Raw genomic sequence first — 27369 nt, 5'->3', positions numbered from 1 at the left:
GGAGTGGCCAGTGCCCTCGGGAAGGTTCTACCGGGGGGACATTAATCGAACCATACGACTTGGGGCAATATGGGTATCAAAATTCATGGTTTTTTAAACTGGTAATGGAAATGGGCATTTTGACTGGATTGGCCACACCCGGAGTGGCCAGTGCCCTCGGGAAGGTTCTACCGTGGGGACATTAATCGAACCATACGACTTGGGGCAATATGGGTATCAAAATTCATGGTTTTTTAAACTGGTAATGGAAATGGGCATTTTGACCGGATTGGCCACACCCGGAGTGGCCAGTGCCCTCGGGAAGGTTCTACCGTGGGGACATTAATCGAACCATACGACTTGGGGCAATATGGGTATCAAAATTCATGGTTTTTTAAACTGGTAATGGAAATGGGCATTTTGACTGGATTGGCCACACCCGGAGTGGCCAGTGCCCTCGTGAAGGTTCTACCGTGGGGACATTAATCGAACCATACGACTTGGGGCAATATGGGTACCAAAATTCATGGTTTTTGATACTGGACATGAAAATTACCATTTTGATTGGACATTTTCCGAACCATACTTGTTTTGGCAATTTATTTCCACAGAGGTGCCAAAGATTGAAAACATTTTAAAGGAATAAATTATTTAGGATTAAATACATAGGCAATGTTTTAAAAATATAAAATAAAATAGAATATTCTTTAGGAGTTTTGTACAAAGTTCTTTGTCATATTGGTCATGTAGAACATAACCACCTGCACCTTTTTTCGATGTAAAATGAAATTTGCAATCATAACGTACTTCAGTGAAATTTTTTTAAAGTGCACCGTTTTCAAGTTAAATCCATTTTTTGGTGACTTTTTTGAAAATAGTTGCAGTTTTTCATTTTTTTAAAAAAGTGCACACGTTTGCCAACATTAAAAAAAAATATTTTTGAAAATCTGAGAAAATTCTCTATATTTTGCTTTTTTGATACGACCCTTAGTTGCTGAGATATTGCCATGCAAGTGTTTAAAAACAGGAAAATTGATGTTTTCTAAGTTTCACCATAACAGCCCACTATTTTCTAATGTCGATATCTCAGCAACTAATGGTCCGATTAACAATGTTAAAATATGAAACATTCGTGAAATTTTCCGTTCTCTTCGAAAAAAATATTTTACAAATTTTTAAACCAAGACAAACATTTTAAAAGGGCGTAATATTGAGTTTTTGGCCCTTTTAAAATGTTAGTCTTGATTTAAAATTTTTGAAAGTATTTTTTTCGAAAAGATCGAAAAATTTCAGGAATGTTTCATATTTAAACATTGTAAATCGGAATATTAGTTGCTGAGATATCGACATTAGAAAATGGTGGGTTGTTTGGGTGAGACTTAGAAAACATCAATTTTCCTGTTTTTTATCCTTTGCATGGCAATATCTCAGCAACTAAGGGTCGTATCAACAAAGTTCAAAAACGCAAAATATAGAGAATTTTCTCAGCTTTCCAAAAATATTTTTTTCAGGAGTTAGCAAACATGTAGACTTATTTAAAAAAGGTGCAGGTGGTTATGTTCTACATGACCAATATGACAAAGAACTTTGTACAAAACTCCTAAAGAATATTCTATTTTATTTTATATTTTTAAAACATTGCCTATGTATTTAATCCTAAATAATTTATTCCTTTAAAATGTTTTCAATCTTTGGCACCTCTGTGGAAATAAATTGCCAAAACAAGTATGGTTCGGAAAATGTCCAATCAAAATGGTAATTTTCATGTCCAGTATCAAAAACCATGAATTTTGGTACCCATATTGCCCCAAGTCGTATGGTTCGATTAATGTCCCCACGGTAGAACCTTCACGAGGGCACTGGCCACTCCGGGTGTGGCCAATCCAGTCAAAATGCCCATTTCCATTACCAGTTTAAAAAACCATGAATTTTGATACCCATATTGCCCCAAGTCGTATGGTTCGATTAATGTCCCCACGGTAGAACCTTCCCGAGGGCACTGGCCACTCCGGGTGTGGCCAATCCAGTCAAAATGCCCATTTCCATTACCAGTTTAAAAAACCATGAATTTTGATACCCATATTGCCCCAAGTCGTATGGTTCGATTAATGTCCCCCCGGTAGAACCTTCCCGAGGGCACTGGCCACTCCGGGTGTGGCCAATCCAGTCAAAATGCCCATTTCCATTACCAGTTTAAAAAACCATGAATTTTGATACCCATATTGCCCCAAGTCGTATGGTACGATTAATGTCCCCCCGGTAGAACCTTTTCCAGGGCACTGGCCACTCCGGGTGTGACCAATATCCTATAAATGTGGTCCCAAGCCCATTGCCCCAAATCATTCTGGTCCGGTGACCGTCCTTACAATTTTCATAAGAACAGAATTCCTCCCAATTTAGTGCACAAACTGTGTCTTTCAATGTGTGCGTGTGTGTGTGTGAGCAATAAAATTACCACCGTGGATCCGCTTTTGTTGAAACCTCGTAAGGCACTGAAATTTTCTGAGGCTATCTGTTAGTTTAAATAGTTCGCATGAAATGTGGCAACCATGGTGCAACATTCTCGCGTGACAGTTCCACGTAAACAGGAGAGGAGGCAAAATTTGCACCATGTTGCCACATTTCATGCGAACTATTTAAGCTAACAGATAGCCTCAGAAAAATTCAGTACCTTACGAGGTTTCGTCAAAGACGGATCCACGGTGGTAATTTTATTGCTCAGACACACACATCCACACATCGATAGACACAGGTTGTGCACCAACTTGGGAGGAATTCTGTTCTAATGAAGATAGAACGGTCACCCGAAAACCAGAATGATTTGGGGCAATGGTGTTGGGACTAAACTTTTAGGATATTGGCCACACCTGGAGTGGCCATGGCCCTGAGGGAAGGTTCTCCCGGGAGGACATTTATGGAATCATACAAGTTGGGGCAATATGGGTATCAAAATTCATGGTTTTTGATACTGGTAATGAAAATGGCCATTTTGACACACCCGGAGTGGCCATTGCCCTAAGGGAAGGTTTTACCGGGCGGACATTAATCGAACCATACGACTTGGGGCAATATGGGTATCAAAATTCATGGTTTTTTTAAACTGGTAATGGAAATGGGCATTTTGACTGGATTGGCCACACCCGGAGTGGCCAGTGCCCTCGGGAAGGTTCTACCGGGGGGACATTAATCGAACCATACGACTTGGGGCAATATGGGTATCAAAATTCATGGTTTTTTAAACTGGTAATGAAAATGGCCATTTTGACCGGATTGGCCACACCCGGAGTGGCCAGTGCCCTCGGGAAGGTTCTACCGGGGGGACATTAATCGAACCATACGACTTGGGGCAATATGGGTATCAAAATTCATGGTTTTTTAAACTGGTAATGGAAATGGGCATTTTGACTGGATTGGCCACACCCGGAGTGGCCAGTGCCCTCGGGAAGGTTCTACCGGGGGGACATTAATCGAACCATACGACTTGGGGCAATATGGGTATCAAAATTCATGGTTTTTTAAACTGGTAATGGAAATGGGCATTTTGACTGGATTGGCCACACCCGGAGTGGCCAGTGCCCTCGGGAAGGTTCTACCGGGGGGACATTAATCGAACCATACGACTTGGGGCAATATGGGTATCAAAATTCATGGTTTTTTAAACTGGTAATGAAAATGGCCATTTTGACCGGATTGGCCACACCCGGAGTGGTCAGTGCCCTGGGAAAGGTTCTACCAGGGGGACATTAATCGAACCATACGACTTGGGGCAATATGGGTATCAAAATTCATGGTTTTTTAAACTGGTAATGGAAATGGGCATTTTGACTGGATTGGCCACACCCGGAGTGGCCAGTGCCCTCGGGAAGGTTCTACCGGGGGGACATTAATCGAACCATACGACTTGGGGCAATATAGGTATCAAAATTCATGGTTTTTTAAACTGATAATGAAAATGGCCATTTTGACTGGATTGGCCACACCCGGAGTGGCCAGTGCCCTCGGGAAGGTTCTACCGGGGGGACATTAATCGAACCATACGACTTGGGGCAATATGGGTATCAAAATTCATGGTTTTTTAAACTGGTAATGGAAATGGGCATTTTGACCGGATTGGCCACACCCGGAGTGGCCAGTGCCCTCGGGAAGGTTCTACCGGGGGGACATTAATCGAACCATACGACTTGGGGCAATATGGGTATCAAAATTCATGGTTTTTTAAACTGGTAATGAAAATGGCCATTTTGACCGGATTGGCCACACCCGGAGTGGCCAGTGCCCTCGGGAAGGTTCTACCGGGGGGACATTAATCGAACCATACGACTTGGGGCAATATGGGTATCAAAATTCATGGTTTTTTAAACTGGTAATGGAAATGGGCATTTTGACTGGATTGGCCACACCCGGAGTGGCCAGTGCCCTCGGGAAGGTTCTACCGGGGGGACATTAATCGAACCATACGACTTGGGGAAATATGGGTATCAAAATTCATGGTTTTTTAAACTGGTAATGGAAATGGGCATTTTGACTGGATTGGCCACACCCGGAGTGGCCAGTGCCCTCGGGAAGGTTCTACCGGGGGGACATTAATCGAACCATACGACTTGGGGCAATATGGGTATCAAAATTCATGGTTTTTTAAACTGGTAATGAAAATGGCCATTTTGACCGGATTGGCCACACCCGGAGTGATCAGTGCCCTGGGAAAGGTTCTACCAGGGGGACATTAATCGAACCATACGACTTGGGGCAATATGGGTATCAAAATTCATGGTTTTTTAAACTGGTAATGGAAATGGGCATTTTGACTGGATTGGCCACACCCGGAGTGGCCAGTGCCCTCGGGAAGGTTCTACCGGGGGGACATTAATCGAACCATACGACTTGGGGCAATATGGGTATCAAAATTCATGGTTTTTTAAACTGGTAATGGAAATGGGCATTTTGACTGGATTGGCCACACCCGGAGTGACCAGTGCCCTCGGGAAGGTTCTACCGGGGGGACATTAATCGAACCATACGACATGGGGCAATATAGGTATCAAAATTCATGGTTTTTTAAACTGGTAATGAAAATGGCCATTTTGACTGGATTGGCCACACCCGGAGTGGCCAGTGCCCTCGGGAAGGTTCTACCGGGGGGACATTAATCAAACCATACGACTTGGGGCAATATGGGTATCAAAATTCATGGTTTGGCCACTACGGGTGTGGGCAATCTGGGTGTGGCCAATCCGGTCAAAATGGCCATTTTCATTACCAGTTTAAAAAACCATGAATTTTGATACCCATATTGCCTCAAGTCGTATGGTTCGATTAATGTCCCCACGGTAGAACCTTCCCGAGGGCACTGACCACTCCGGGTGTGGCCAATCCGGTCAAAATGGCCATTTTCATTACCAGTTTCAAAAACCATGAATTTTGATACGCATATTGCCCCAAGTCGTATGGTTCCGTAAATGTCCTCACGGTAGAACCTTCCCTCAGGGCAATGGCCACTTCGGGTGTGGCCAATCCTGCCAAAATGGCCATTTTCATCACCAGTATCAAAAACCATGAATTTTGATACGCATATTGCCCCAAGTCGTATGGTTCCGTAAATGTCCTCCCGGTAGAACCTTCCTTCAGGGCATTGGCCGCTCCGGGTGTGGCCAATTCTGCCAAAATGGCCATTTTCATCACCAGTATCAAAAACCATGAATTTTGATACCCATATTGCCCAAATTTGTATGGTTCCGTAAATGTCCTCCCGGTAGAACCTTCCCTCAGGGCAATGGCCACTCCGGGTGTGGCCAATCCTGCCAAAATGGTCATTTTCATTACCAGTATCAAAAACCATGAAGTTTGATACCCATATTGCCCAAATTTGTATGGTTCCGTAAATGTCCTCCCGGTAGAACCTTCCCTCAGGGCAATGGCCACTCCGGGTGTGGCCAATCCTGCCAAAATGGTCATTTTCATCACCAGTATCAAAAACCATGAATTTTGATACCCATATTGCCCAAATTTATATGGTTCCGTAAATGTCCTCCCAGTAGAACCTTCCCTCAGGGCAATGGCCACTCCGGGTGTGGCCAATCCTGCCAAAATGGCCATTTTCATCACCAGTATCAAAAACCATGAATTTTGATACGCATATTGCCCCAAGTCGTATGGTTCCGTAAATGTCCTCCCGGTAGAACCTTCCCTCAGGGCATTGGCCGCTCCGGGTGTGGCCAATCCTGCCAAAATGGTCATTTTCATTACCAGTATCAAAAACCATGAATTTTGATACCCATATTGCCCAAATTTGTATGGTTCCGTAAATGTCCTCCCGGTAGAACCTTCCCTCAGGGCAATGGCCACTCCGGGTGTGGCCAATCCTGTCAAAATGGTAATTTTCATCACCAGTATCAAAAACCATGAATTTTGATACCCATATTGCCCAAATTTGTATGGTTCCGTAAATGTCCTCCCGGTAGAACCTTCCCTCAGGGCATTGGCCGCTCCGGGTGTGGCCAATTCTGCCAAAATGGCCATTTTCATCACCAGTATCAATAACCATGAATTTTGATACCCATATTGCCCAAATTTGTATGGTTCCGTAAATGTCCTCCCGGTAGAACCTTCCCTCAGGGCAATGGCCACTCCGGGTGTGGCCAATCCTGCCAAAATGGTCATTTTCATTACCAGTATCAAAAACCATGAATTTTGATACCCATATTGCCCAAATTTGTATGGTTCCGTAAATGTCCTCCCGGTAGAACCTTCCCTCAGGGCAATGGCCACTCCGGGTGTGGCCAATCCTGTCAAAATGGTAATTTTCATCACCAGTATCAAAAACCATGAATTTTGATACCCATATTGCCCAAATTTGTATGGTTCCGTAAATGTCCTCCCGGTAGAACCTTCCCTCAGGGCAATGGCCACTCCGGGTGTGGCCAATTTTGCCAAAATGGTCATTTTCATTACCAGTATCAAAAACCATGAATTTTGATACCCATATTGCCAAAATTTGTATGGTTCCGTAAATGTCCTCCCGGTAGAACCTTCCCTCAGGGCAATGGCCACTCCGGGTGTGGCCAATCCTGCCAAAATGGCCATTTTCATTACCAGTATCAAAAACCATGAATTTTGATACCCATATTGCCCAAATTTATATGGTTCCGTAAATGTCCTCCCAGTAGAACCTTCCCTCAGGGCAATGGCCACTCCGGGTGTGGCCAATCCTGCCAAAATGGCCATTTTCATCACCAGTATCAAAAACCATGAATTTTGATACGCATATTGCCCCAAGTGGTATGGTTCCGTAAATGTCCTCCCGGTAGAACCTTCCCTCAGGGCATTGGCCGCTCCGGGTGTGGCCAATTCTGCCAAAATGGCCATTTTCATCACCAGTATCAAAAACCATGAATTTTGATACCCATATTGCCCAAATTTGTATGGTTCCGTAAATGTCCTCCCGGTAGAACCTTCCCTCAGGGCAATGGCCACTCCGGGTGTGGCCAATCCTGCCAAAATGGTCATTTTCATTACCAGTATCAAAAACCATGAATTTTGATACCCATATTGCCCAAATTTATATGGTTCCGTAAATGTCCTCCCAGTAGAACCTTCCCTCAGGGCAATGGCCACTCCGGGTGTGGCCAATCCTGCCAAAATGGCCATTTTCATCACCAGTATCAAAACCAAGAATTTTGATACGCATATTGCCCCAAGTGGTATGGTTCCGTAAATGTCCTCCCGGTAGAACCTTCCCTCAGGGCATTGGCCGCTCCGGGTGTGGCCAATTCTGCCAAAATGGCCATTTTCATCACCAGTATCAAAAACCATGAATTTTGATACCCATATTGCCCAAATTTGTATGGTTCCGTTAATGTCCTCCCGGTAGAACCTTCCCTCAGGGCAATGGCCACTCCGGGTGTGGCCAATCCTGCCAAAATGGTCATTTTCATTACCAGTATCAAAAACCATGAATTTTGATACCCATATTGCCCAAATTTGTATGGTTCCGTAAATGTCCTCCCGGTAGAACCTTCCCTCAGGGCAATGGCCACTCCGGGTGTGGCCAATCCTGCCAAAATGGTCATTTTCATTACCAGTATCAAAAACCATGAATTTTGATACCCATATTGCCCAAATTTGTATGGTTCCGTAAATGTCCTCCCGATAGAACCTTCCCTCAGGGCACTGGCCACACCGGGTGTGGCCGATATCCTACCAAATTGTTCCCAATAATTACGGTATTCCGGTGACCGTTGTGGCTACCGTCAATAACTTCTTGGACCTCCTCTCAAGTTCGTGCACCACCTGCGTGTGTGTGTGTGAGCAATAAAATTCCCAACGTAAGGTCTGTCTTTGATGAAATTCTGATGGACACTAAATCCTCCAGAGGCTAACTTTTAGGTTAAATAGTTTTCACGGCATCTACGCAACAGAAACAGAATGTCACGCCGAGGGCTTGCGACGGTAACGCTACATTTTCGAAAAATTTTGCATTGACACCGCAGATAGAGCTTTAAGACAAAGTCCTTTGTCAAAAAGGTGCAGGTGGTTATGTTCTACATGACCAATATGACAAAGAACTTTGTACAAAACTCTAAAAAGTAAATCCATTTTTATTTATATTTTTAAATTCTTCGCCAATTAATTTAATCTTTAATAATTAATTCTAATTTAATGTTTTCAATAATTGGCACCTCTGTGGAAACAAATTGCCAAAAAACGAAAATATTGCCAAAACAAGCATGTTTCGGAAAACTCCGGGTGTGGCCAATCCTGTCAAAATGGTCATTTTCATTACCAGTTTAAAAAACCATGCATTTTGATACCCATATTGCCCCGATTTGTATGGTTCCATAAATGTCCTCCTGGGAGAACCTTCCCTCAAGGCAATGGCCACTCCGGGTGTGGCCAATCCTGCCAAAATGGCCATTTTCATTACCAGTATCAAAAACCATGAATTTTGATACCCATATTGCCCCAATTTGTATGGTTCCGTAAATGTCCTCCCGGGAGAACCTTCCCTCAGGGCCATGGCCACTCCGGGTGCGGTCAATCCTGCCAAAATGGCCATTTTCATTACCAGTATCAAAAACCATGAATTTTGATACCCATATTGCCCCAATTTGTATGGTTCCATAAATGTCCTCCCGGGAGAACCTTTCCCAGGGCACTGGCCACTCCGGGTGTGGCCAATCCTGCCAAAATGGCCATTTTCATTACCAGTATCAAAAACCATACATTTTGATACCCATATTGCCCCAATTTGTATGGTTCCGAAAATGTTCTCCCGGGAGAACCTTCCCTCTGGGCAATGGCCACTCCGGGTGTGGCCAATCCTGTCAAAATGGTCATTTTCATTACCAGTTTAAAAAACCATGAATTTTGATACCCATATTGCCCCAATTTGTATGGTTCCGTAATGTCCTCCCGGCAGAACCTTCCCTCAGGGCCATGGCCACTCCGGGTGTCCAATATCCTAAAAGTTTAGTCCCAACACCATTGCCCCAAATCATTCTGGTTTTCGGTTGACCGTTCTATCTTCATTAGAACAGAATTCTTCCCAAGTTGGTGCACAACCTGTGTCTATCAATGTGTGGATGTGTGTGTTTGAGCAATAAAATTACCAACGTGGATCCGTCTTTGACGAAACCTCGTAAGGTACTGAAATTTTCTGAGGCTATCTGTTAGCTTAAATAGTTCGCATGAAATGTGGCAACATGGTGCAAATTTTGCCTTGTCTCTAGCTTTCGTGGAACTGTCACGCGAGAATGTTACACCATGGTTGCCACATTTCATGCGAACTATTTAAGCTAGCAGATAGCCTCAGAAAATTTCAGTACCTTACGAGGTTTCGTCAAAGACAGATCCACGGTGGTAATTTTATTGCTCAAACACACACATCCACACATTGATAGACACAGGTTGTGCACCAACTTGGGAAGAATTCTGTTCTAATGAAGATAGAACGGTCAACCGAAAACCAGAATGATTTGGGGCAATGGTGTTGGGACTAAACTTTTAGGATATTGGCCACACCCGGAGTGGCCATGGCCCTGAGGGAAGGTTCTCCCGGGAGGACATTTACGGAACCATACAAATTGGGGCAATATGGGTATCAAAATTCATGGTTTTTGATACTGGTAATGAAAATGGCCATTTTGGCAGGATTGGCCACACCCGGAGTGGCCATTGCCCTGGGAAAAATTCTCCCGGGAGGACATTTACGGAACCATACAAATTGGGGCAATATGGGTATCAAAATTCATGGTTTTTGATACTGGTAATGAAAATGGCCATTTTGACACGATTGGCCACACCCGGAGTGGCCATGGCCCTGAGGGAAGGTTCTCCCGGGAGGACATTTATGGAACCATACAAATTGGGGCAATATGGGTATCAAAATTCATGGTTTTTGATATTGGTAATGAAAATGGCCATTTTGACAGGATTGGCCACACCTTCCTACGAACCGAGGAATAAGCATGTGTCTTTGGTGAGGTCACCGGAATAACACTTCTTCCATTGAAATGGCCAGATTCACCGCCTGCGGTAGAAGCAGTTGAAGTTCCACGAGCCGCAGTTGATGTTCCACATTTTCCGCAGGTGAAGAATCCAACCTGAGCGGTCCCAACAAATAGAATTAAACCTCGCTGATCTACCCGGCAGCGACGAAAACAAGAAGCACTATATGGACGTTTGGCTTGGCAAGGATGTCAACGACTTGGCCAGGGCCACTGAAGACGAAGAGGCCGACGACCGGGTGTTGAACATCGTAGGCGGTAGCCGGAGAAATCGAGCCAGCACTGCAATTCGATTACGCTGCCCTTGAGCTGAAACCTGAGCCACCACTGGGAGATTTACCAATGTCGCCAGTCGCGTAAACGGTTAACACCGACAATCCCCCTAGTCTCCGTTACCGGATGTGGAATTCAGCAACGATACATCCATCTCTCTGCCACTGGAGATTCGTGGCCTAATGTACTGCCTGGAACTGATGCAGATACCGGTGGAGAATTCGTTGGTCTGCACGTCCCAGGAGTACACCAATACGCCGATCAAGATTGACGATTGCGCGGTATGGATTCCCGTGGTTCCCCAGCTACGAAGTGAGCGGCTAATATTTTGGTCATTGAAGGATGACCTGTGTGAGTTGGGCCATTAAGTCGGCTTTAATTTAGCCAGCGTTCAATTTCTTGTGATAAAATAAAATGAAATAGCAACTTAATTTAGTTTGATGTTATAATTAAAATGTTATGAATTTGATGCCATTTGCAAAATGTCATGTCCAGTATGGCCACTCCGGGTGTGGCCAATCCTGTCAAAATAGCCATTTTCATTACCAGTATCAAAAACCATGAATTTTGATACCCATATTGCCCAAATGGTTCCGTAAATGTCCTTCCGGGAGAACCTTCCCTCAGGGCAATGGCCACTCCGGGTGTGGCCAATCCTGTCAAAATGGCCATTTTCATTACCAGTATCAAAAACCATGAATTTTGATACCCATATTGCCCAAATCTGTATAGTTCCGTAAATGTCCTCTCGGGAGAACCTTCCATCAGGGCAATGGCCACTCCGGGTGTGGCCAATCCTGTCAAAATGGCCATTTTCATTACCAGTATCAAAAACCATAAATTTTGATACCCATATTGCCCAAATCTGTATGGTTCCGTAAATGTCCTTCCGGGAGAACCTTCCCTCAGGGCAATGGCCACTCCGGGTGTGGCCAATCCTGTCAAAATGGCCATTTTCATTACCAGTCTCAAAAACCATACATTTTGATACCCATTTTGCCCAAATCTGTATGGTTCCGTAAATTTCCTCCCGGGAGAACCTTCCCTCAGAGTAAAGGCCACTCCGGGTGTGGCCAATCCTGTCAAAATGGCCATTTTCATTACCAGTATCAAAAACCATAAATTTTGATACCCATATTGCCCAAATCTGTATGGTTCCGTAAATGTCCTTCCGGGAGAACCTTCCCTCAGGGAAATGGCCACTCCGGGTGTGGCCAATCCTGTCAAAATGGCCATTTTCATTACCAGTATCAAAAACCATGAATTTTGATACCCATATTGCCCAAATCTGTATGGTTCCGTAAATGTCCTCTCGGGAGAACCTTCCATCAGGGCAATGGCCACTCCGGGTGTGGCCAATCCTGTCAAAATGGCCATTTTCATTACCAGTATCAAAAACCATAAATTTTGATACCCATATTGCCCAAATCTGTATGGTTCCGTAAATGTCCTTCCGGGAGAACCTTCCCTCAGGGCAATGGCCACTCCGGGTGTGGCCAATCCTGTCAAAATGGCCATTTTCATTACCAGTATCAAAAACCATGAATTTTGATACCCATATTGCCCAAATCTGTATGGTTCCGTAAAAGTCCTCCCGGGAGAACCTTCCCTCAAGGCAATGGCCACTCCAGGTGTGGCCAATCCTGTCAAAATAGCCATTTTCATTACCAGTATCAAAAACCATGAATTTTGATACCCATATTGCCCAAATCTGTATGGTTCCGTAAATGTCCTCTCGGGAGAACCTTCCATCAGGGCAATGGCCACTCCGGGTGTGGCCAATCCTGTCAAAATGGCCATTTTCATTACCAGTATCAAAAACCATGAATTTTGATACCCATATTGCCCAAATCTGTATGGTTCCGTAAAAGTCCTCCCGGGAGAACCTTCCCTCAAGGCACTGGCCACTCCGGGTGTGGCCGATACTCTACCAATTCGTTCCCAATCATTTCGGTAATCCGGTGACCGTTCTGGCAACCGTCAATAACTTCTTGGACCTCCTCTCAAGTTCGTGCACCACCTGTTTCTTTCAACGTGTGCGTGTGTGTGTGAGTAATAAAAATCCCAACGTAAGGTCTGTCTTTGATGAAAGTCTGATGGACACTAAATCCTCCAGAGGCTAACTTTTAGCTTAAATAGTTGGCACGGCATCCACGCAACAGAAACAGAATGTCACGCCGAGGGCATGCGACGGTAACGCTACATTTTCGAAAAATTTTGCATTGACACCGCAGATAGAGCTTTAAGACAAAGTCCTTTGTCAAAAAAATGAAAAACTACGATTATTTTCAAAAAAGTCACCTAAAAATGGATTTAACTTAAAAACGGTGCACTTTATTAAAATTTTACTGGAGTACTTTTTGATTGCAAATTTGATTTTACATCGAAAAAAGAAGTTGAATTTTTTTTACGACCAATATTTCGATTTTTTGAAAAAAATAGTATTGATTAAAAAAATCATAACTCGGTCAAAGATTTTTTGCACAACTTGGAAATTTCTGAAAAGTTGGCGTTTGATGTTCTCTAAAACATATCAAAAAATAAAAATAATTAAAACTAGTGTTTTTTTGCAAATCGAGTTTTAGTAACAAAAAAATAAATTAAAAATAACCAAAAAAATTTTACCGTGTATCATTTTTTTCAGTGTAGTCCATATCCATACCTACAACTTTGCCGAAGACACCAAATCGATCAAAAAATTCCTCCAAAAGATACAGATTTTTGAATTTTCATAAATCATTTTTGTATGGACAGCTGCCAAATTTGTATGGAAAATTATATGGAGAATCCAGGCCCGTAGCCAGGGGGGGGGCTTCCGGGCTGCAGCCCCCCCCGAAATTTTTTCCATTTTTTTTTAAATTGAACTACCTTAAAAAAATCTTAAATCAATGATTGTGTGTTCTCTTCCCAGAAATAATTTGTAAGATAGAGAATCAAGAATTGATTGATCAAACTAAGTAATTTGCCTGTCCATTGCCGGGCTCAGTTTTTGTAGATTATGGATCCAAAATTTGGATATTTAAAAATTGAGCTGCAGATTTGAACATTGTTCCATTCAGTAACATCTCATTTATCTTGTAGTTTTAGCATTACATTGGTTAGGATGGTCCAAATCTGGGCTTACTTGGGGCTATCCCCTGAAATCAAAGATTTACGCATCACTAGCCTAAGTTCCAAAATTTGAGCTTTTTCTGACCACTGACCACCAAGTTTGGGCAAAATCGTCAAATTGTATGGAGAAAAGCAACTGTTTCAGTTTTTGACCAATGGAAGGCGCAATAACTATCCAGTTCTTATCAATTTTCAGAACTAATATCTTCTTTAAATTTGGAAAAACTTTCCCGAAGACACCTTATTTTTTTGGGTTTTTTGCTAAAAAGTTATTAACCTTCGAAAATAGCAATTTCCGAGCGGACTGCTCTAAGGGGCTACATAGAAATAATTACCGTCATCTGGGGCGAATCGGGACTACAGTCTGAATAGGGACAGCAAAAATCCTAAGATCTTGTTGTCTTATTTTTGATTGTAGAACTTAAGTATGACCCCTGAAGAACCATAAAATAATTTAGAATTTTTGGATTCAATGTGGCGGTCAAAATGGAGGTCAAGAAATATTTCTGGTGTTTTTTTTAAAGGTCTAATAAACCAAATTTCCAGTTTTTGCTTTTTGGGTGCTTTTGAAACCGTCAGGGGTATTAAAAAACACCCAAAAAGCAAAAACTTGGTGTATTGGACCATTAAAAAAACAGATGCCGAATTTGATGTTAAAAACAAGTAAATAAAACATGCCGATTTCATTTGTTCCTGATTCGGTTATCCGAAGTCCTTCGAACTTCGGATAATCGAAACTTTGGATAATCGAGGCTTCGGCTAGTCGAATTTGGATTGTAAAATTAATAGCCCTCCTTCATTTGCATTAAAACCTTTAAACTGTTAATACATGTTTTTTCTCTACATTTTTCAAAATTTATCATAATTTCTCAAAAATATTTAGATTTTGTTTTCAAAAACGAAAGCATTTAATATGAAAAATATTTGAGTGAATTTTGACTATTATCAGAAATACAATTCTAATTTTATCGTTTTGGTTTTAAGAATATGGTTAGTTACATATCTAAGACCTTAGAGAAAAATGCTTGAGAAATATCTGTGTGTACTTTTTTTATTACTTTTTCGTAAACCTTTTTTCCGAAACCACTCGTCCAAAATGCTTTCTTTTGGTCACATTTTTTAGTTTCCACCGTGGCCAATCTCCAATTTTTATTTAATATATCAAAAATCGGAAGATCAACTAAGTGAATACTTATTATCAACTAATTTTCACTTTGTGCATGAGTTTGCGATTTTTAATGGAAGAAATAAAATGATAAAAATATTCAAAACGTTAAAAAAATTTAAGCTTGGATTCAAAAACTCTGAAATTAAATTAATTAAACATCACTTTCAAATTATATAATTTCTGATCAATAATTTATTTTTAAACTATTTAATTTCTATTTTTTTGGATTTTACAGATTAGAATTTTGAAAATTTTAAAATTTCTTTATTATTTTTTTTTAATTTCTTATTTCTGAATATCAATTGTAAATATTTTCCAAAGTTTATGTTGCCACCTTTTCAGAATGGACCAAAAAACAGAGAGCAAATACAATATTAAAAAAAATAGCTTCGCAATTTTAATGGAAATAACTTATTTCGATTAAGTCTTTTTAGGACCAGCGACCAGGTCGGTCCGGAAAACAAATTTGAAATGCTTTGATAATCATATACGACATGTTTGGGCTCGTTTAAAATTATTTAGAATTTTTGTAACATGTCGCGGAACCGCGGAAAGTTTTTTCGCACGAAAAAAGGATTTCGCCATCAGCTAGATATTTTGAAAACTAATGATGCAAAACAACTGTACTGATTTAAAGTGTGTTTTGAACACTTTTAAAATAATAAAATCATAGCTTGTAGTTTTGATTTGTAACCCTCTCAACTTTGGTCAGAGTTTAGTGACATAAACTTCAGAATAATATTCGCAACGGCTAATTGAAGATTTAAAAATTTTACACTTTCAAATTTCTAAATTTTCATAATTTTTGATTTAAATTTTTTTGGTATAAGACAAAGAAATGCCAGAAATCAAAAATAAAAATAATAAAAACATAAAAAATTAAGATAACAATTCAACAGAATAATATCAAAAAATCTGAAATTCCAAAAATTAAAAAATCTAAAACTGAAAAATTAATAAAATAATTGATACTTAAGAAATCCTAAACTAAAAAAAATATCATTTTAAAATTAAGTTATTCAAAATCCAATAAATTATGTTTTTTCAATCTTAATTTTTGGATGCTTTAAATATTTTTATGTTTGAATTCTAGTATTCCTAAATTAATTTATATTTACCAGAAAATTAAGTGATTTTTGTAATGGCTTTTCCCTTATTTCAGCATTTTAAGATTCAGCGTGTTGATAGTCAGCTTCATGAGGCAATTCTTCAATATTATTTAAACGAAAACATTATTTTCAAACGTTATTTTCAGTCGCATCCAAATAAACAAATCAAAATCTCATCAACACATATTGCTCCCGAAGAAATATCAAACGACGATTTTTGTTTCTGTTCCTTTTCAGCTGCGTACCGCTTAAGAGAAGTCTTTTCGTAAACCTTTTCTTGACCGTTCCTTGAGATTTTTTTGTATGGAGTTTTAAGAGTCTCCGTACTACAGGGCATTTTTTTAAATTTTCGTTTGATAGTAAAATATAGTTCTTGTAGCAAAATTCAGACTAAGATTTGATTTACAGGAAAAATTTAATTGATTTAAGAATTCTTACATAAAGTATTCTTTACTTTTAAAACAAAAATTTAAGATAATAATTACACATGATAATTTAAAAAAAATCAGAAATTCCAAAAATGAAAAAAATTAAATACATAAAAAAATATAAAATAATTACAACTAAAAAATCCTTAAATCATAAAAAAAACATTTTTTATCATTTTTAAATAAAGATATTCAAAAAATAATTTTCAATCATTTCAATAAATTATGTTTTAATAATCTTATTTTTTTGATGCTTCGAATATTGGTATGTTTGAATTCAAGTGCAGACTAAGATTAGATTTACAGGATAAAACTAATCAATTTATGAATTCTTACATAAAGTTTTCTTTATTTTTAATTTAGCAAGGTTCCGTAAATATAAAATTTCTAAACCATAAAATGTGCAGGATTTTGTTTCTAGAGTCAAGATATTGCTTGAACAAACATCGATTTTAATAAATGGATACAATCCTAAATTATTAAACATGTATATAGATTAAAATTTTATTAAAAAATATCTTTAGAATTGAGATCTGATTAAATTTTATTGTCATGTTTTAAAATTTTATTTTTGCTCAAATTCTGGACCAATTTTCAGAATACAATGAGTAATGAATTTGAAAATGGCGTTTAGTCGGAATATTAAAGTTAAACATGATTCGTTTTAATGTTTGATGCAATCGAGGAAAATTTTAACGGTTACATATGCATTTAAAAATGGTTACATATGCATTATTAACAACTCTTCCAGTGAATATTTTGGCGTTAAAAATTAATTTAATACATTTTACCTAATTTTTTTAACACATTAAAATTAAACACAGGCACTGATTTTTTTCCTTCAAATATATATTTATTATAGGCCTACACAGAAAAAAAATGTGAATTTACTCGACACGGAAAAAATGAATCACATGTAAACTCAGTTGATGTAAACTTGAGATTCGACGTAATTTTTTTTTGTTGCCATGGAGACACTTCAGAAGCTGAAATTTCAACGATTATATTTTTTTGTATTTCATTAAAATTATTTATTTTTGAGAGCACCAGGAGCTTCGCAAAATATGAAATGGCTTCAATAGCTTAGAACAATTAAAATAAAACATTGTTTAAGTTTGTTTATAAAATTTTAAGAAAAACAAATATTCCAGTTATGAGTTTTATGTTGTGCTAGAAAAAATGAAAAATGTTAGATAAACCATCACAATTATCACACAGCTGAAAATGTAAATCCAGACGGTTTAAAATTTCTCTCAGTATAAAATACAGAAAACATAATACTTATGGTTAGATAAATCGATATTTCTTTAAAAAAAATTATGCTTTCAAAAATTTGATTCAAGTTAAGTATATTTTAAATTTAGCGACGTTTATCACGAAATTGGATTACAATTAAACAATTCAAGAAAATGTTAAAAAAACACTTTCTCTACTCCTTTAATACAAACTAGCTGTTAAAATAAAGAAAAAAAATGACGAACGAGTTTCTTCAATAAATACATTGAAAACTTAATATGAAAATCTTCGAAAACTTTTTTGCATACATTACATTAAAATTTTACAATTCATCTCAATAATTATACCACAAACCAAGTGATGGTATAAATGATTTGCTGATTTTTATACTCCTTGAATTTTTGCACCCAAGCCCCCCCCCGAACAAAAATCCTGGCTACGGCCCTGGGAGAATCTAATGATGCAAAATGGCTTTTTTGGGCATACCGAAGGCACCAAAAAAGTTTCAGTAGGATTAAAAAATACAAAAATTAAAATTCCAAAAAAGACCGATTTCGTGGAGAATTGCTCTATTACAACCGCTATAAAACTTATTACCCAAAACCTACATTTAAACCACTTAGTCGTAATAAGCTCCCTAGAACCCCGATAAAACCCTCTTAAAAGCATCCGCGAAAGGTTGCCACGGACTATTTATAAAACCTACATTGGAGTTCAAAGCCTTAAAACTAAATCCTAACAACCTCCGCAATACCATCATAAAACCAAGTCAGGAATTATGAAAAACTGACATTTCATACATCTTATGCCAAACAGTTTTTATTTTGGCAAAACACAAGTCTTTGTCTTGCCAAACAATATAATGGTGATAACGACGATAAATAATAGATATTGGATTTAATTCAAATAATTTGAAGGCTTATTTCTCGCAATTGGTGGATCAAATTCAGCTGCAGTTGAAATTTTATAGATAAATGTGGGAGAGATAGAGCCAAAAAAAATCAACTCGCTTCTTCAAAAATAATTCTTTTGTAATTACAGTTTTTAGAATAAACAATAATTATTGCAATTTTCTGACAAAAAATTTCAAATTATTTTTTTAAACTTCTATTACAATGCTAAAAATTTCAAGAGTGCGTGTTTTCAGCCAATTTTAATCTAATTTAATACTTTTCTATTTTTTATCACTAAGGTGGTGGTCAATCACGCGTTTAGCGCCACATTTATGCATTGCTAATTGGTCGCGTTGAATGCTTATTTAGAAACTCATGGCTCTACGAGAGCTTTTTGCATGCCAATTAGCATCTGACAGCTAAAACACCCTTGGTTTTAAAGAAGCATGCGTTTGGCACGACATTGTCATTGGGGTTTCAAGATTCTCTTAAAACTGTCATTAAACCTTACTGGAATCCATTTGGGTTTTATTGACGCAAGGTTTTATGTCCGAGGCTTAAAATCTTGGGTACTCAAGCTACATTTTCAAACCAACTAGCCATCACCTATTTTTATTGTGGCTTTATGAGAGCATCTTGATTGCTTAATTGTTTTTTTTCGGCATGTAAGCAAGTAGCATCTTGATTGTTGAATTTCGGCCAATAAGCTTATGAAAAGTACTTCTATAAAAAGATATAACAAATACTATTACAAAAATAAAAAAGGTGCAAAAAAAGTTTGTACACCTTTCGAAAAATTTACACAAATAAAATTATTTGTTGACAAATCACCATAAATACAGTCTCCCAACTCCAAATAGGCATCCTTGACTGATTAAAAAAATAATTTAGATTGAATATAAAGTTTACTAACTACTTAGTATAAAAGTTTATATAACTCTGGAAATTCTAGATAAAACTTATCTTAACTTAATTTTGCAAACTTTTAATTCAACTAAATGTCAATATATTACCATAGAATTGCTAAATAAACATTTTGGAGTGGGTATAACACCGTTTCGGGGGTATTTGTATCGATAGAATAGATTTTTCGTTGGAATTTCGTACCAACCCGGAATTACGTCGTCGGAAAATCCGCCGGCATCCGAACCGGTCCACGATTAACAAAAACGTGGGTTTTATAGAAAACCTGGATGTATGGGTATCTAAAGATCGGAAATTTTATGCCATTAAGTTTAAATAAGTTTTATATAGAATTTCCAGAGTTATATAAACTTTTATACTAAGTAGTTAGTAAACTTTATATTCAATCTAAATTATTTTTTTAATCAGTCAAGGATGCCTATTTGGAGTTGGGAGACTGGATTTATGGTGATTTGTCAACAAATAATTTTATTTGTGTAAATTTTTTGAAAGGTGTACAAACTTTTTTTGCACCTTTTTTATTTTCGTAATAGTATTTGTTATATAACTTTTTATAGAAATCATCTTTTCATGAGCATTTTGTAGCAAAATGTCTGGCATGAGTTTCTGAACAAAACGTAGTACTAGGTTTCTGTCAACATTAAATTGTTTAGATGTTTCATCACAATAGGTGCATAGTACCCAAGGGGTGTAAATACTTTTTTTATATACTGTAAAACCATTTTAACCGCAGCTGAAATTGAGCCACCAAAAGCGAGAATTAAGCTCTGACATTAAATTAATTACCTTCAATATAATTTATCGCATTATTGCCATTTTTGCAAACCATCTCCATTTTATCTTTGGGTAAAATTAAGACTTATTTTTTGCCAGAATAAAACCTGTTTGGCATAAGACGTTTGAAGACGTATGAAATGTCATTTTTCCACAACTCCTGACTAGGTTTTAGCAAAGGTTTTATTAAGGCTTTGAGGATTTTGTTAAGATTCAGTTGTAAAACCTTGTACATCTATGAAGGTTTTATAAATAGGACGTGGTCAATGGTTATTTGAGAATGACAAATGTTGATTTTACAGCGGGTGAATAATTTTTGTGAAATCGGGTTACCTTTTATTTAAAAATACATTGAAAAACAAGTCTTACAATTGGGAAAAGTAAAAAAATATATGGTTTGAATCCTGACTTTGAAACTTTAGAAAGAGGTTTTCAAAAAAATCAGTTTTTAATGTTTGAAATGTCATGACAGTCCTGCCAGATATTATTTTTTAATGAAATATCTAAATTCTAAATATGTGATGAACAAACGGACGGATCTGCGTCTGATAATAGCCTTACCTTAAGTCAGTAAGGCAGATATACGGCTAAATGCTGCAGAGATGATTTCTCAAAAACCCAAAAGTCCCATTATAGCATTCCGTTACAAACCATTTCATCGTTCCCCAGCGCATCTTATCACTCTCTTAAAAGAGTGACACAGTACTCGGTGCAACGTTGTAAACACACAAACAAGCTGTTCTCACCAACACAGCTCACTCGCACCTCACTTGCATCCTTCTCTCTTGCTCTTTTTAGCTCTCATTACTTTCACACCTTCTCACTATCTGTGGACACAGAGTGTTTCGTGATCTCATTCCCACACACACACACACACACACACACACACACACACACACACACACACACACACTCACACTCGATTCTCACCGTGATGAAAACAACAGAACGTGTGACAAACAGTGAGCGATTTGTGAGAAAGGTGAAAGCGAGTGAGAGCAGGATGCTGTGAAGGCGTTCACAAATTCCGTAACGCGGTTTCAACTTTTTTGACAGTTTGAAAAACAAGTTGAACGAATCGTCATTGTGACGTTTTGGCGCTGTCAAAAAGTGATTGACGTTTGTCATCTGTCAAAACAATCTTGATTGACAGGTAAGGGTCGTAAATTACAGCTGTCAAACACGATAGTAAACGTTAAACGGGGGCTTCCCGCACCTCCTCCGTCGCGACGCCGCTTGTAAAACCCTCATGAATAGATAAAATGTGGAGCAACTTTGGCGGATTTGGCATGCTGCACACACCTTTACACACGGAGCAAAAACAGAGCCATCAGCTACTTGGATGGTCGTCGCCGTCGCCTGGACCCGGGGAATTGCACACACGAGATGACGTTTGTGCGTGCACACACTCCGAGAGCAGGACCTGGAAGGCCCGGTAGGCCGAGCGCATGCTTCGTCGAGCTTTTTGGCGGTGTGCGTGAGAGCGGGTGGGGCGCGTGCGCCGATTTGGGGAGCTTTCGGCCGAAGCTTTTACGAACCACCGTGAGACGTGAAATGGGCCGAAGGCTTCGCGCTCACTCATCTCCGATGGAGCCCTCGGATGGCGGCCCGTTCGGCCCTGGGTCGTCAGTTGGGTGCGACACGTGCTGGGCGTCAGAGTGAGGGCCGATGTTACGCGCGGTGGTCTAACTTTGGGCGTTTTCCGGAGGTTTTTTTCCCTCCCGCCAGGTGGAGAGATTATCGGTGAGGAAGGTTAGTTTGGGAACTTGAGTGGAGAGTTGTTAGTGTGGAGGAAGATCCGCGCGCAGGAAGTTTGCGGGAACTTTGAAGAACGACTCCGGGAACTTGCGGGATCGCCGCGATTCGCCAAGATGGATGATGCTGATAAAAGCTGACACATCTCGGGTGGGCTTCTGGAGAGGCTGATAAAGAAGCTTCGGCCGAGTCGAGTCGGGTCGGGTGAACCGTTCGGCGTTCGGGCCCCGTTCGGACTGCTCGACGTTCAGGTGTGTTCATCTCGCAGGCGAGCTTGCTGGAAAACTCCGAGCGGTTCAGTACAGGTTGTGCTTTCGCGTGTGCTGAACACGAGGACGAGCGTTACGCGAGCAGGTCGCGCGGATTACGGGCGCGAAGTGGACACACTTTTGTGGTTGACCTTCTGGACAAGGTAGTGTGAGAGGGGGGAAGGAGACAGGACCAGCACCTTAAGGAACCTGGGCTGAGTGTTGGGAGTGTTTGATCGGATCGGGGGATTGTGACCGGAAGCGTGTGACTGGTGTGATGGAATCGAGGAAGCTGCGGCAGATGCAAGTGTCGGATGGTTGAGCGATCGAGAAGTCTAACAGCAGGGTGTGTACGATGAGAACCAGATCTTGACGCCAAGTCCGTGCAAGTCAGCTGGGTGACCATGGTGAAGAGGCAGCATTCCAGAAGGTGTAAAGTGTTCCGAAAGGGGAAAGTTTTGTGAAGAATTGATGTTTTTCGGAAAAAGTTCAAAACATAATTAAGGTGTTGTCGACAAAAAAAAAGTGAGGAAGAACCTCGGAGAAAGGAAAAAGTGTCAGTTTCAGGGTGTCTCCGGACCGATTCCGGAGTAGTTCCGAAAAGAGAAAAAGTTGTTCCGATGTTGTTTTTTTCGGGAAAGTTTACGTGAAACTCATTCTGTGAAAGTCTACACGAAAGAAAATTGATTGAACGGTGATGATACTGATGCTGGGGAAGGAAGTTCGCGCCGTGAATCGCTAATCGTAAGTTGGTTTTGTGTTTTTATTGCAGACTTCCTCCGTTTCCTCTAGCGTTCGTTGTATTAGGGATGGATGTTTTGTTGTCGTTGAGCTGCCCTTCGAGGAAGTTTTTTTTTGTTTTTGAGGAGGGGAAAACTTGGATCAACTCCAAGTTTTTGGTTAGGTGCGGGACATCCCCTTAGAATATTTATGGTTGTTTTGAACTGACTTTGCTCATTGTGTGCTAACTTCAACGCGTTTTTTCGAGACTTTAGCATTTCGACAATTTTATTTTTAGATCAATCTAGAAATGTTAAAATCTAAGAATACTAACTTGGTTAACATTTGTAATAACTAGAATGAATATTTTTGTTGAATCAGTGTCTCAAATTTTGCAATTTGCAATGTCAACGTCGGTCCCAAAGGCCCCCATGAACCAATAATTTCGAGAATATTTCTTTATTCGCAACAATATCATAACTTAGCTCCAAAACCAAAGTGCATCGTATAACCAAAAACAAAAACCTTGCCCATAAAAAAATGAGCTATCTGTAACAGATTGTTGCTCCTCTTTTCCGGTACAAAAATTGACAGAGCAACAACAGCAAAAAAGAAAGCGCCACAAGCTAGGCAAAAATCAGCTTTCACTAGTCTCGCACCAACCCAGCCCGGATCATGTCTGGGGTTCAACTTTGGCATTTTCATATGACGGAGGGCGACCTCCTCCCACCACCAGAATTGGCGGCAGCCCTGTCGGTTTTAGTGTGTGTATGTGTATTTTTTTTATAGTTGGATAATAATACCACTCTCGAAAGTTGAGAATTTTCCCCGGTTGTGGGAGGGATGGGAAGGGGTTTAGAAGGAGGGGGTGGGTAGAGTTGAATTTCGAGTCGGGCGCTTTGGTGTGGTGAAAGGATCAAACAGAAGCGCCACTTTAATCCCACCGTTGAAACATCCTGGATTTGTTGTTAGATTTTTTCGCTCTCCAACGCTCGATTCGTTCGTTTTTGTTGTGGGATTTAAGGTCGCTCGTGTGACGTTCTGGGAGATTAGAAGAGTTGGGTGGGATTTGTTGTACGCTTTTATGGATGTTAGATTTGACTTGAAATTGAGATTGGAAATGATTGAAAATCAGATTGTTCTTTGAAATTCATGACAGTTGATTTAAATTATTCAAATAAATAATATAAAAAGATAAATAAATCTGACTGTTAGCGGACTATCCATACCACGTGGACACCGTAAGGGGGAGGGGGCGTCAGGGTTGTCATGCTCCAAACAAACAAGATTTATTTGGTATGAAAATTGTCCTCGAGGAGAAAGAGGGGAGAGCAGTTCAATAAAATTTTGTCTTTGAGAAATAAAGTATAGTAAATTAAGGTTTTTCTTAAGTTTTGCTTCAAATGGTTCCAAATATGGCATGCCCAATATTTTGATTTATTGTTGAAAACTACATGTACAAATAAGTTCTTCAATCGATCAAAAAATGCCATCATTATTTTTACCTCACCAGAAATAAACGAAGAATATTTTGTGAATTTCATTCTATCTTTTTTTAATTAGCATGCAATTTTCAACAAAGAAAAATAACTTTTCAACAATCGACGGGATTTCCAGATTTTTTCTGTGTGTGAAAACATGAACCTTGTTTGTTCATGTTTTCGTTCTGAAGAATTTGAAAAAAATGTTTATCTATATTGCGCAAATGTTTCTAAAATAAAAAGACAGTTACTGTATAACAACCCTGAGAATTTTGAATATCAGTACTTTTACATGATTACATTTAATATAAATGCTATGAAACTCGAAGGTCTCTGAGACAGTTCGGACTGTAATTAGGTTAATAACAAAATAAGAAATTGATAATTGAGATTTGTTTACCTCCAAATGTCAGTTGTAAATATGTTTGAAGATAAAAAATTTCGTGAAAGTTTCAATTTGATTTTGAAGTGCAAATTATATAGAATGATATAAGAAGTCAAAGTGGGTGTGTTTTATGATATTTAAGGAAACATATTAAATAAGATAATTAAGTAATTTTCATGCAGTTTTAAGATGGTATTGGTACATCCACAGATTTGAAGAAAAAGCATAACGGTGCACATCTACTAGAGAAAGAATTTAAAAAATCATTTTTTTTCAATAAAAACATTAATAAAAAATGAATTTCAATTCTTCACCAAAAAATATGTAAAACACATCAAAACACTTGTTTTGAAAAATTAATTACTCAAAATTCTAAGATTCAACGAGATTTTTCTTCGAAAAACATTTTTTGTGTACACTGTGCACTGCACACTACAAACTCAGTAATATTCCAAATAGTTTATAAAAACTTGAACATGCTAAAGGCATCGCAGAAATGTTTTTGCTTGAGATCGAGATATTAATTTTTCATTTTACATAAAGGCCAATAGAAACTAAATTTTGTATCAGCGGATCATTTTTTTTAACTATTGAGCCTAGAAGGTGACGAGAGGGAATTTTCTTTTCGGGAAATTGGCCATTTTTGAGCCTCTCGATTCCCGAGAAATTTGGTCGATACTACCGGGAATTTTGAAACTTATAAATATTGAGGCAAAATATTAAAAGTCCAATCAGCGACAAACGAAGAGTTGAATTCCATACATAAAAGATAAACAAAAGGCCATTTTTAGTTCAATTCTATCAATGCTATTTTGATTTGCAAATTCAGAAAGTAAAAATCAAAATTGAAAAAAAAACCAACATTTGAATTTGATGACGCGACCACTGAATTGGGGAGCTCAAATTTACCTTTAAAAAAACTGGCAGTCACAGCTCAGAAATTAAGATTCGAGGTATTTCAAGGTTTACGAGTAATCGTGGTTGCCTCTCACCCAGTCGGCCTGGGTTCGATCCCAGACGGTCCCGGTTGCATTTTTCGATACGAGATTTTTCTGGTCACGCAATTTTTTATGGCATTTTAAAAGATGTTTAGTTCGCTTTTCCATTAACTGAAAATATTCCTTTACAGCTCAATAACAGTTGGAACGAAAACACTAAAAATTGCTTAAAAATCTTATTATCTAATAGCAATAACCCTGATTCTATAAATTGATGTTTAAATTTTTGTTTTAGTTTTTAAAAAAATCAAATGAAAAGTTTAATTTTTATAAAAGATTCAATAAATTTTTGTGTTTTATAGGTCCAATATTAAAAAAAAAAATCTGGATGTCTACAAATTCTATAAACTCAGGAAAACTTTGGGGAAATTCTCGTATGTTTGGCAGGTTAAGCACTCGCTCCTAACTCCATCCGATTAGGTGATTTTAACTATTTAAAACACTTTTGTTGTAAAACTGTTTATATAAACTTGCTTGCTCACTTTCTATTGAACCATTTATCACTCGATTTCAGTTGAAAACGCGTTTTATGAGCTGTAATTGAACGTTAAAGTGCTGTTACGGCAACATTAGAGGCATGCTGGAATTAGATGCTGTTCCCCTATTATGTGAGATTTTAGAATTAAAAAAAATATCAAAATTCGGTACAGTTTTGACTCCCAATAAGCTTTTGAATTGAACTTATACTAGCAGATTTGGGAAGATTATTCAACACTTAGATAGTTTTTCACAAAGTAATTCAAATGTCGATATTTCACTTTCATTGTGTTGAATAACTTTTACTTAATGATATTAAATTCATACAAATGTTATTTATTTGTTTTAGTATTTTGGAATTTCTGTCAGCAAATCAATTATTTTGCTAAACAAAATTAACTCCCGGGTCCTGAAAATTCATCTCTCGAGATTCCCGGTAAATTCAAAATTTCGGGAATCGTCACCCTCTAATTGAGCAAAATTTTAGATTCAAGGGCAGTCGAAATATGGTAATATTTTTGTTGTTGACTGCTTTACGATTTTGTAGAAGATTTTTACACTCTAAAAAGAAGCCATTAAATGTTTCAAATAACACGTAACCTTAAAATGAAAAATGTTTTTTAAAACGAAAAAAATGACCTCTCTGGGTAACTACTGATTCGAAAAATACATTAAATTACCCATAAAACTACATGCCTCTCGATATTTGACAGTTGCGAAACGGGAAATGGCAGCGATATCAAACCATTTTAAATTTTTATTTTATGAATAATAGTTTTTTTTTGAATGATGAGTATGATATCAAATCGGTCGGCCAAATTTCAAACAGAAGTCCATTTGTAAAGAATTGCTAGAAGTAAGCATATTTTTATCTCCCTTACGATTTCGAATAAGAAATCAATGAAAAG

General features: G+C 38.6%; 1 protein-coding gene across 9 annotated transcripts in view; it reads left to right on the top strand.

Annotated features, from left to right (window-relative positions):
- The window catches only part of LOC120413521 (disintegrin and metalloproteinase domain-containing protein unc-71), a 982641-nt gene that overhangs the window by 153704 nt on the left and 801568 nt on the right, over positions 1 to 27369 (top strand). The window contains exon 1 of one of the 9 annotated variants that reach the window (XM_052707196.1): positions 22012 to 23144. The exons of 7 other annotated variants lie outside the window; for them this stretch is intronic. The gene's annotated coding sequence lies outside the window, so the exon portion shown is untranslated. Of the gene's footprint in view, positions 1 to 22011; positions 23145 to 27369 lie in introns of those variants that run through there. One more of the 9 variants, XM_052707201.1, reaches the window with a different exon arrangement.

The sequence above is a fragment of the Culex pipiens genome, chromosome 1 (genome assembly GCF_016801865.2).
Source record: "Culex pipiens pallens isolate TS chromosome 1, TS_CPP_V2, whole genome shotgun sequence".
Taxonomy (NCBI): domain Eukaryota; kingdom Metazoa; phylum Arthropoda; class Insecta; order Diptera; family Culicidae; genus Culex; species Culex pipiens.
This window is presented reverse-complemented; position numbering and strand designations above follow the sequence as displayed.